The following is a 12,609-nucleotide window of genomic DNA, read 5'->3' as shown; positions in this document are numbered from 1 at the left end:
AATAAAAACAAAGAATGGATGAGACAGAATGATGGCGAGGTGACTATTACGGGCGCCACCCTGTGGTAAACCCTGAAATCTCTATTCCTACTGCAACATTTCTTACTTTAACTATGATTCCCTTATCATACATTGTAATGGCGCAATTGTAATCATGTGTTGTCTTTCTGCTGACTGGATAGCACGATACAAAACCTTTTCACATGACAATAAACTAAACTGAACTGAACCGGATTATTATCAACTTCCAGATGCCCTGGACAATCTGGGGTTGTCTGTATCTCAAGTTATTCTGAATGAATGCTCCAAGATTATTTCAAGTTCAGTAAAGACTCTTTTACGGATCTCTGTCATGGATTTTGGTTATAGAGGACAGACTTGTTGAACTTCACCACCAGACCGGAATGCCGACACCATCCCCGGCCTACACAGTCTCCACGGTTGCTGCCACCGCCTGTATTGCGACCTTGGAGCTTTGTTGCTTATGGCAGGTAAGGCTTTGCTTTAATGTTTCATCTGAATAAAGGCACCTCTCTCTCAGTGCAGTTCTTGCTTGGCCTAAATGTTATTGTTAGGTCTCCACACATGAAATGCTACCTGTGACACTTTGTTATAGCGGACAATCGGCAAGAACAGATACCATCCCCCACTCTGGTCTGTTCTAACAAGTGTTTACTGTGATGTCAGTGAGCAAAGCATCTTCCTCTGCTCCATCTGATTCCATCACTACGCCATGCCAAATGTGAGGGCAAAATATTCGCACATCGATGTTGCTTTATCTCAACAAACATTAATGGAGACTGAGTTTTGACCTTCAGGAAGTCTTTCCTTCACTGTAGACACAAGGAACAGCTGGTTTACAAAAAAAAATTCAAAGTGCTTTTTTGCAGGTGCATGGTTCCTTGAAGGTGGATAAGGTGGTCAAAAAGGCTTTTGGCACATTGGTCTTCATCAGTCAGAGTATTGAGTATAGAAGTTGGGAAGTCATGTTGCAGTTGTATAAGACATTGATGAGGCCACATCTAGAGTATTGTGTTTAGTTCTGGGCACCATGTTATAAAAAATACTAGACTAAGTGGGACCCGTTGGGTCCCATGTTCTCACGGGAGGGCTGGTCTCCGACACAATATTCCACCTCTCCACCAATTCCAATATTGGTGGCCAGTGGGGGGGGGGGGGCTTTCTGGAGTGCTGGTATGGGTTCTTGGGGTGGCAGCTCTGTCCCTCAAGCCTGATCTGCTGGCAGCTCACTCACGGCTGGTGGGCTGGCAGTTGACTCATGACTATTCCTTGAAATTCCATTTCAAGCAGGGTGCAAGTCCACCAAATTCAAATCCATGTTCCTACCATTTCAAGCAGGGTGCAAGTCCACCAAATTCAAATCCATGTTCCTACCATTTCAAGCAGGGTTCAAGGCCACCAAATTCAAGTGCAGTTTCTTACCACTATGAGCAGGGTGCAAGGCCACCGAATTCAAGTGCAGTTTCCAACCACTTTCAGCAGGGTGCAAGGCCACCAAATTCAGTGCAGTTTTATTCCACTTCAAGCAGGGTCCAAGGCCACCAAATTCAAATGCAGCTTCATACCATTTCATGCAGGGTGAAACCACCATAAAACCACACAAAACACCAAACACAGTTCAGTAGACATTCATTGTGTTCAGTTGATTCACAGCTCAGACAGAGTCATGACCTCTCCCTCCCCCATCATGCAGAGACTGAGCCACACCCACACTTCCGGGTTTTATACCCACTCCCCCTCCCACCGGAAAAGGTGTGGCTTCCAGGGCGTGATTGACAGGAGAGAGATTCTCAACATTTTTTAAACACTAATAACACTTTTATTTTTCATTTGGAGGGGGGGGGGGGACGGAGTAAGAAGGCCAAAAATCACAGCCGTAAGTGTAGCGTTTTATCTAAAATCAATATACAGTGCAAACAGGAAGTAAGTGCATTTGCAGTAGTGCCTTTTAACTTCAAGCCAAAGCACCCAAGCCGCCATTTGCAGTAAGTAGTGTCTTTCATCCTCAAGCCAAAACACCAAGCCACCATTTGCAGTAAGTAGATCCTTTCAACTTTAAGCCAAAGCACCTGCCACCATTTGCAGTAAGTAGTGCCTTTCAACCTCATGCCACCATTTGCAGTAAGTAGTGCCTTTCAACTTCAAGCCAAAGCACCCAAGCCACCATTTGCAGTAAGAAGTGCCTTTCAACTTCAAGCCAAATCACCGCCACCATTTGCAGTTAGTGCCTTTCAACTTCAAGCAAAGCACCCAAGCCACCATTTGCAGTTAGTGCCTTTCAACCTCAAGCCAAAGCACCCAATCCACCATTTGCAGTAAGTAGTGCCTTTCAACTTCAAGCAAATCACCCAAGCCACCATTTGCAGTAAGTAGTGACTTTCAACTTCAAGCCAAAGCACCCAAGCCACCATTTGCAGTAAGTAGTGCCTTTCAACTTCAAGCCAAAGCACCCAAGCCACCATTTGCAGTAAGTAGTGCCTTTCAACTGAATGCCACCATTTGCAGTAAGTAGTGCCTTTCAACCTCAAGCCAAAGCACCCAAGCCACCAATTGCCGTAAGAAGTGCCTTTCAACTTCAAGCCAAAGCACCCAAGCCACCATTTGCAGCAAGTAGTACCTTTCAACTTCAAGCCAAAGCACCCAAGCCACCATGTGCAGTAAGTAGTGCCTTTCAACTGCAAGCAAAACACCCAAGCCACCATTTGCAGTAAGTAATGCCTTTCAACCTCAAGCCAAAGCACCCAAGCTACCATTTGCAGTAAGTAGTGCCTTTCAACTTCAAGCCAAAGCACCCAAGCCACCATTTGCAGTAAGTAATGCCTTTCAACTTCTAGCCAGAGCATCCAAGCCACCATTTGCAGTAAGTAGTGCCTTTCAACCTCAAGCCAAAGCACCCAAGCTACCATTTGCAGTAAGTAGTTCATTTCAACTTCAAGCCAAAGCACCCAAGCCACCAATTGCCGTAAGAAGTGCCTTTCAACTTCAAGCCATAGCACCCATGCCACCATGTGCAGTAAGTAGTGCCTTTCAACTTCTAGCCAAAGCATCCAAGCCACCATTTGCAGTAAGTAGTTCCTTTCAACTTCAAGCCAAAGCACCCAAAACAACCATTTGCAGGCAGTGCCTTTTTACTTCAAAAAAAACATATTTTCATTTTCAAACCACAGTAAAGGTACTCACAGTTGTGTAGACAGTTGTTCAGTGTCATTCAGAGCTCAGAGAGATGTGACCCTTGGCTTCATCCATCTTGCAGAGATTGAGTGAGGCACACCACTTCCTGGTTTTATAGTCCCTCCCCCTCCCCCCAGCAGGTGCAGCAGAGTGAATGGTGATTTTTTTAAACTTCAAGCCAAAGCTCCCAAGCCACCATTTGCAGTAAGTAGTGCATTTTGAACTTTAAACAAAAGCTCCCAAGCCACCATTTGCAGTAAATAGTGCATTTCAACTTCAAGCCAAAGCACCCAAGCCACCATTTGCAGTAAGTAGTGCCTTTCAACTTCATGCCACCATTTGCAGTGTAGTGCCTTTCAACTTCAAGCCAAAGCACCCAAGCCACCATTTGCCGTAAAAAGTGCCTTCAAGCCAAATCACACGCCACCATTTGCAGTAAGTAGTGCCTTTCAACTTCATGCCACCATTTGCAGTAAGTAGTGCCTTTCAAGTTCAAGCCAAAGCATCCAAACAACCATTTGCAGGCAGTGCCTTTTTACTTTAAACCAAAGCTCCCAAGCCACCATTTGCAGTAAGTAGTGCCTTTCAACTTCATGCCACCATTTGCAGTAAGTAGTGCCTTTCACGTTCAAGCCAAAGCATCCAAACAACCATTTGCAGGCAGTGCCTTTCAACTTCAAGCCAAAACACCGGAGCCACCATTTGCAGTAAGTAATGCCTTTCAACTTCAAGCCAAAACTCCCACGCCATCATTTGCAGTAAGTAATGCCTTTCAACTTCAAGCCAAAGCTCCCAAGCCACCATTTGCAGTAAGTAATGCCTTTCAACTTTAAACCCAAGCTCCCAAGCCACCATTTGCAGTAACATAGAAACATAGAAATTAGGTGCAGGAGTAGGCCATTCGGCCCTTCGAGCCTGCACCGCCATTCAATATGATCATGGCTGATCATCCAACTCAGTATCCCGTACCTGCCTTCTCTCCATACCCTCTGATCCCCTTAGCCACAAGGGCCACATCTAACTCCCTCTTAAATATAGCCTATGAACTGGCCTCGACTACCCTCTGTGGCAGGGAGTTCCAGAGATTCACCACTCTCTGTGTGAAAAAAGTTCTTCTCATCTCGGTTTTAAAGGATTTCCCCCTTATCCTTAAGCTGTGACCCCTTGTCCTGGACTTCCCCAACATCGGGAGCAATCTTCCTGCATCTAGCCTGTCCAACCCCTTAAGAATTTTGTAAGTTTCTATAAGATCCCCTCTCAATCTCCTAAATTCTAGAGAGTATAAACCAAGTCTATCCAGTCTTTCTTCATAAGACAGTCCTGACATCCCAGGAATCAGTCTGGTGAACCTTCTCTGCACTCCCTCTATGGCAATAATGTCCTTCCTCAGATTTGGAGACCAAAACTGTACGCAATACTCCAGGTGTGGTCTCACCAAGACCCTGTACAACTGCAGTAGAACCTCCCTGCTCCTATACTCAAATCCTTTTGCTATGAAAGCTAACATACCATTCGCTTTCTTCACTGCCTGCTGCACCTGCATGCCCACTTTCAATGACTGGTGTACCATGACACCCAGGTCTCGCTGCATCTCCCCTTTTCCTAGTCGGCCACCATTTAGATAATAGTCTGTTTTCCTGTTTTTGCTACCAAAATGGATAACCTCACATTTATCCACATTATACTGCATCTGCCAAACATTTGCCCACTCACCCAGCCTATCCAAGTCACCTTGCAGTCTCCTAGCATCCTCCTCACAGCTAACACTGCCCCCCAGCTTAGTGTCATCCGCAAACTTGGAGATATATAGTAGTGCCTTTCAACTCAACTTTCAATTCTCTCTGCTGCCCCTCCAGCAGGGGCAGCAGAGAGAATGGTGATTTTTTTAAACTTCAAGCCAAAGCTCCCAAGCCACCATTACCAAAATCCTCTGGTCCAGGAGGGCGGAAGGGGACTCTGAGCGAGGTGGCCAAAAATCACGGCCGTAGGTGGCGCCTTTCTCTCGGAAATTACAGCACAGTAAGCCAAAAGCGGTCAAGATCAGACTTTTAGTAATATAGACTAGACTAAGTGGGACCCGTTGGGTCCCATGTTCACATGGGAGGGCTGGTCCCCCGATGCAATATTCCACCTCTCCACCAATTCCAATATTGGTGGCCAGTGGGGGGGCTTTCTGGAGTGCTGGTATGGGTTCTTGGGGTGGCAGCTCAGTCCCTCAAGCCTGATCTGCTGGCAGCTCACTCACAGCTGGTGGGCTGGCAGTTGACTCATGACTATTCCTTGAAATTCCATTTCAAGCAGGGTGCAAGGCCACCAAATTCAAATCCATGGTCCTACCATTTCAAGCAGGGTGCAAGGCCACCAAATTCAAGTGCAGTTTCTTACCACTATGAGCAGGGTGTAAGGCCACCGAATTCAAGTGCAGTTTCCAACCACTTCAAGCAGGGTTCAAGGCCACCGAATTCAAGTGCAGTTTCATACCACTTCAAGCAGGGTGCAAGGCCACCAAATTCAGTGCAGTTTTATTCCACTTCAAGCAGGGTCCAAGGCCACTGCTTCAAATGCAGCTTCATATCATTTCATGCAGGGTGAAACCACCATAAAACCACACAAAACACCAAACTCACAGTTCAGAAGACATTCAGTGTGTTCAGTTGATTCACAGTTCAAGCAGTCATGACCTCTCCCTCCCCCATCATGCAGAGACTGAGCCACACCCACACTTCCGGGTTTTATAACCCGCTCCTCCCACCGGAACAGGTGTGGCTTTCAGGGCATGATTGACAGGAGAGAGATTCTCAACATTTTTTAAACATTAAAAACACTTTTATTTTTAATTGATGGGAAGAATTTTCTCTGCACCTGCTCAGCGGAGGGGGGACTGAGTAAGATGGCCAAAAATCACAGCCGTAAGTGTAGCATTTTATCTAAAATCAATATACAAGGAGGGCACATCATCCGAGGACGTACACTCCATTGAAGATAAATGGGAATCCTGTGGATAGGGTGAACTGTTTTAAATATCTGGGAGTCCACATCTCCGAGGATATGACATGGGCATCACACGCCTCAGCACTCGTGAGTAAGGCAAGGCAGCGCCTTTACCACCTCAGGCAATTGAGGACATTCAGAGTGTCGCCGAGGATCCTCTAGCGGCGGTGGAAAGCATCTTGTCCGGGAATATTACCATCTGGTTTGGGAATTGCTCTGCCAAGGACAAGAAGGCTCTGCAGAGAGTAGTGTGTTTGGCCGAACGCACTATGGGAACTTCACTTGCCCCCCTGCAGGAACTATACATCTGGAGGTGCAACTCCAGAGCCAACAATATCATGAGAGACCCCTTCCACCCCTGCAACGGACTGTTCCAGCTGCTACGGTCAGGCAAACGCCTCCGTTGCCATGCGGTGAGAACGGAGAGGTTGAGAAGGAGTTTCTCCCAGAAGCCATTCGGTCTGTAAACGCCTATCTCACCAGGGACTAACTCTACTGAACGTATTTCCTTCCATTATTTATTATGTAAAAGAATATGTGTGTTTATGATTGTATTTATAGTTTGTTTGGTTGTTTGTCTTTTTGCACAAAAGTCCGCGAGCATTGCCACTTTCATTTCACTGCACATCTCGTATGTGTGTGTGACAAATAAACTTAACTTGACTTGACTATACAGTGCAAACAGGAAGTGCATTTGCAGTAGTGCCATTTAACTTCAAGCCAAAGCACCCAAGCCGCCAGTTGCAGTAAGTAGTGCCTTTCAACTTCAAACCAAAGCACCCAAGCCACCATTTGCAGTAAGTAGTGACTTTCAACTTCAAGCCAAAGCTCCCAAGCCACCATTTGCTGTAAGTAGTGCCTTTCAACTTCAAGCCAAAAGCACCCAAGCCACCATTAGCAGTAAGTAGTGTATTTCAACCTCAAGCCAAGCACCCAACCCACCATTTGCAGTAAGTAGTGCCTTTCAACCTCAAGCCAAAGCACCCAAGCCACCATTTGCAGTAAGTAGTGCCTTTCAACTTCAAGCAAAGCACCCAAGCCACCATTTGCAGTAAGTAATGCCTTTCAACTTCATGCCACCATTTGCAGTAAGTAGAGCCTTTCAACTTCAAGCCAAAGCACCCAAGCCACCATTTGCAGTAAGAAGTACCTTTCAACTTCAAGCCAAAGCACCCAAGCCACCATTTGCAGTAAATAGTGCCTTTCAACTTCAAGCCAAAGCATCCAAGCCACCATTTGCAGTAAGTAGTGCCTTTCAATTTCAGGCACCCAAGCCACCATTTGCAGTAAGTTGTGCCTTTGAACCTCAAGCCAAAGCACCCTAGCCATCATTTGCAGTAAGTAGTGCCTTTCAACTTCAAGCCAAATCGCCCAAGCCACAATTTGCAGTAAGCAGTGCCTTTCAACTTCAAGCCAACGCTCCCAAGCCACCATTTGCAGTAAGTAGTGCCTTTCAACTTCAAGCCAAAACACCCAAGCCACCATTTGCAGTAAGTAGTGCCTTTCAACTTCAAGCCAAAGCTCCCAAGCCACCATTTGCAGTAAGTATTGCCTTTCAACTTTACACCACAGCTCCCAAGTCACCATTTGCAGTATGTAGTGCCTTTCAACTTCAAGCCAAAGCACCCAAGCCACCATTTGCAGTAAGTAGTGCCTTTCAACGTCATGCCACCATTTGCAGTAAGTAGTGCCTTTCAACTTTAATCAAAAGCTCCCAAGTCACCATTTGCAGTAAATATTGCATTTTAACTTCAAGCCAAAGCACCCAAGCCACCATTTGCAGTAAGTAGTGCCTTTCAACTGCATGCCACCATTTGCAGTAAGTAGTGCCTTTCAACTTCAAGCCAAAGCACCCAAACAACCATTTGCATGCAGTGCCTTTTTACTTCAAACAAACCATATTTACTTTTCAAACCACATTAAGGGCACTCACAGTTGTGTAGACATTTGTTCAGTGTTATTCAGAGCTCAGAGAGATGTGACCTTTGGCTTCATCCATCTTACAGAGACTGTGAGGCACACCACTTCCTGGTTTTATAGTCCCTCCTCCTCCCTCCAGCAGGTGAAGCAGAGAGAATGGAGATTTTTTTTAAACTTCAAGCCAAAGCACCCAAGCCACCATTTGCAGTAAGTAGTGCCTTTCAACTTTAAACCAAAGCTCCTAAGCCACCATTTGCAGTAAATAGTACATTTCAACTTCAAGCCAAAGCTCCCAAGCCACCATTTGCAGTAAAAAGTGCCTTTCAACATCAAGCCAAAGCACCCAAACAACCATTTGCAGGCAGTGCCTTTTTACTTCAAACAACCCATATTTTCATTTGCAAACCACATTAAGGGTACTCACAGTTGTGTAGACATTTGTTCAGTGTTATTCAGAGCTCAGAGAGATGTGACCCTTGGCTTCATCCATCTTGCAGAGACAATGAGGCACACCAATTCCTGGTTTTATAGTCCCTCCCCCTCCCTCCAGCAGGTGCAGCAGAGAGAATGGAGATTTTTTTTAAACTTCAAGCCAAAGCACCCAAGCCACCATTTGCAGTAAGTAGTGCCTTTCAACTTCAAGCCAAAACACCCAAGCCACCATTTGCAGTAAGTAGTGCCTATCAACTTCAAGCCAAAAGACCTAACCCTCCATTTGCAGTAAGTAGTGCCTTTCAACTTCAAGCCAATGCACCCACGCCACCACTTGCAGTAAGTAGTGCCTTTCAACTTCATGCTACCATTTGCAATAAGTAGTGACTTTCAACTTCAAGCCAAAGCTCCCAAGCCACCATTTGCTGTAAGTAGTGCCTTTCAACTTCAAGCCAAAAGCACCCAAGCCACCATTAGCAGTAAGTAGTGTATTTCAACCTCAAGCCAAGCACCCAACCCACCATTTGCAGTAAGTAGTGCCTTTCAACCTCAAGCCAAAGCACCCAAGCCACCATTTGCAGTAAGTAGTGCCTTTCAACTTCAAGCAAAGCACCCAAGCCACCATTTGCAGTAAGTAATGCCTTTCAACTTCATGCCACCATTTGCAGTAAGTAGAGCCTTTCAACTTCAAGCCAAAGCACCCAAGCCACCATTTGCAGTAAGAAGTACCTTTCAACTTCAAGCCAAAGCACCCAAGCCACCATTTGCAGTAAATAGTGCCTTTCAACTTCAAGCCAAAGCATCCAAGCCACCATTTGCAGTAAGTAGTGCCTTTCAATTTCAGGCACCCAAGCTACCATTTGCAGTAAGTTGTGCCTTTGAACCTCAAGCCAAAGCACCCTAGCCATCATTTGCAGTAAGTAGTGCCTTTCAACTTCAAGCCAAATCACCCAAGCCACAATTTGCAGTAAGCAGTGCCTTTCAACTTCAAGCCAACGCTCCCAAGCCACCATTTGCAGTAAGTAGTGCCTTTCAACTTCAAGCCAAAACACCCAAGCCACCATTTGCAGTAAGTAGTGCCTTTCAACTTCAAGCCAAAGCTCCCAAGCCACCATTTGCAGTAAGTATTGCCTTTCAACTTTACACCACAGCTCCCAAGTCACCATTTGCAGTATGTAGTGCCTTTCAACTTCAAGCCAAAGCACCCAAGCCACCATTTGCAGTAAGTAGTGCCTTTCAACGTCATGCCACCATTTGCAGTAAGTAGTGCCTTTCAACTTGAAGCCAAAGCACCCAATCCACCATTTGCAGTAAGTAGTGCCTTTCAATTTCAGGCACCCAAGCCACCATTTGCAGTAAGTAGTGCCTTTCAACTGCATGTCACCATTTGCAGTAAGTAGTGCCTTTCAACTTCAAGCCAAAGCACCCAAACAACCATTTGCATGCAGTGCCTTTTTACTTCAAACAAACCATATTTACTTTTCAAACCACATTAAGGGCACTCACAGTTGTGTAGACATTTGTTCAGTGTTATTCAGAGCTCAGAGAGATGTGACCTTTGGCTTCATCCATCTTACAGAGACTGTGAGGCACACCACTTCCTGGTTTTATAGTCCCTCCTCCTCCCTCCAGCAGGTGAAGCAGAGAGAATGGAGATTTTTTTTAAACTTCAAGCCAAAGCACCCAAGCCACCATTTGCAGTAAGTAGTGCCTTTCAACTTTAAACCAAAGCTCCTAAGCCACCATTTGCAGTAAATAGTACATTTCAACTTCAAGCCAAAGCTCCCAAGCCACCATTTGCAGTAAGAAGTGCCTTTCAACATCAAGCCAAAGCACCCAAACAACCATTTGCAGGCAGTGCCTTTTTACTTCAAACAACCCATATTTTCATTTGCAAACCACATTAAGGGTACTCACAGTTGTGTAGACATTTGTTCAGTGTTATTCAGAGCTCAGAGAGATGTGACCCTTGGCTTCATCCATCTTGCAGAGACAATGAGGCACACCACTTCCTGGTTTTATAGTCCCTCCCCCTCCCTCCAGCAGGTGCAGCAGAGAGAATGGAGATTTTTTTTAAACTTCAAGCCAAAGCACCCAAGCCACCATTTGCAGTAAGTAGTGCCTTTCAACTTTAAACCAAAGCTCCTAAGCCACCATTTGCAGTAAATAGTACATTTCAACTTCAAGCCAAAAGACCTAACCCACCATTTGCAGTAAGTAGTGCCTTTCAACTTCAAGCCAAAGCTCCCAAGCCACCATTTGCAGTAAGTAGTGCCTTTCAACTTCAAGCCAAAACACCCAAGCCACCATTTGCAGCAAGTAATGCCTTTCAACTTCAAGCCAAAGCTCCCAAGCCACCATTTGCAGAAAGTAGTGCCTTTCAACTTTAAACCAAAGCTCCCAAAGCACCATTTGCAGTAAGTAGTGCCTTTCAACTTCAAGTCAAAGCACCCAAGCCACCATTTGCAGTACGTAGTGCCTTTCAACTTCATGCCACCATTTGCAGTAAGTAGTGCCTTTCAACTTCAAGCCAAAGCACCCAAGCCACCATTTGCAGTGCCTTTCAATTTCAGGCACCCAAGCCACCATTTGCAGTAAGTTGTGTCTTTCAACCTCAAGCCAAAGCACCCAAGCCACCATTTGCTGTAAGTAGTGCCTTTCAACTTCAAGCCAAAGCACCCAAGCCACCATTTGCAGTAAGTAGTGCCTTTCAATTTTAAACCAAAGCTCCTAAGCCACCATTTGCAGTAAATAGTACATTTCAACTTTAAACCAAAGCTCCTAAGCCACCATTTGCAGTAAGTAGTGCCTTTCAACTTCAAGCCAAAGCTCCCAAGCCACCATTTGCAGTAAACAGTGCCTTTCAACTTCAAGCCAAAGCACCCAAGCCACCATTTGCAGTAAACAGTGCCTTTCAACTTCAAGCCAAAGCTCCAAAGCCACCATTTATAGTAAATAGTGCCTTTCAACTTCAAGCCAAAACACCCGCCACCATTTGCAGTAAGTAGTGCCTTTCAACTTCAAGCCAAAGCTCCCAAGCCACCATTTGCAGTAGGTAGTGCCTTTCAACTTTAAACCACAGCTCCCAAGTCACCATTTGCAGTATGTAGTGCCTTTCAACTTCAAGCCAAACACCCAAGCCACCATTTGCAGTAAGTAGTGCCTTTCAACTTCAAGTCAAAGCACCCAAACAACCATTTGCAGGCAGTGCCTTTTTACTTCAAACAAACCATATTTTCATTTTCAAACCACATTAAGGGTACTCACTGTTGTGTAGACATTTGTTCAGTGTTATTCAGAGAGATGTGACCCTTGGCTTCATCCATCTTTCAGAGACTGTGTGAGGCACACCACTTCCTGGTTTTATAGTCCCTCCCCCTCCCTCCAGCAGGGGCAGCAGAGAGAATGGTGAATTTTTAAAAAACATTAATATCTCTCTGATTTGTCATCGATGGGAAAAGTCCTCCGCACCCGTAAGGTGGAGGGGGGCTCTGAGCGAGGTGGTGAAAAATGACAGCCGTAGGTGGCGACGTTCTGTCGGAAATCGCAGCCCAGTTGGCCAAAAGCGGTCAAGAGCAGAGATTTAGTAATATAGATGTTGTCAAGTGGGAAAGAGTACAGAGAAAATTCACAAGGATGTTGCAAGGACAAGAGGGAGTGAGCAAAAGGGAGAGGTTGAGTAGGCTGGGTCTCTATTCCCTGGAGCGCAGGAGGATGAGGGGAGATCTTATAGAGGTATATAAAATCATGAGAGGGATAGATCGGGTAGATGCACAGAGTCTCTTGCCCGGAGTAGGTGAATCGAGGACCAGAGGACATAGGTTTAAGGTGAAGGGGAAAAGATTTAATAGGAATCTGAGGGGTAACTTTTTCACACAAAGGGCGGTGGGTGTATGGAATGTGCTGCCAGAGGAGGTAGTTGAGGCTGGGACTATCCCAGTATTTAAGAAACAGTTAGACAGGTACATGGATAGGACAGGTTTGGATGGATATGGACCCAAACGTGGGCAGGTGGGACTAGTGTAGCTGGGACATGTTGGTCAGTTGTGGGCAAGTTGGGCCGAAGGACCTGTT

The sequence above is a fragment of the Amblyraja radiata genome, chromosome 14 (assembly GCF_010909765.2).
Source record: "Amblyraja radiata isolate CabotCenter1 chromosome 14, sAmbRad1.1.pri, whole genome shotgun sequence".
Lineage (NCBI taxonomy): Eukaryota > Metazoa > Chordata > Chondrichthyes > Rajiformes > Rajidae > Amblyraja > Amblyraja radiata.
The sequence above is the reverse complement of the archived record's forward strand: the minus strand, read 5'-3'. Positions refer to the sequence as shown.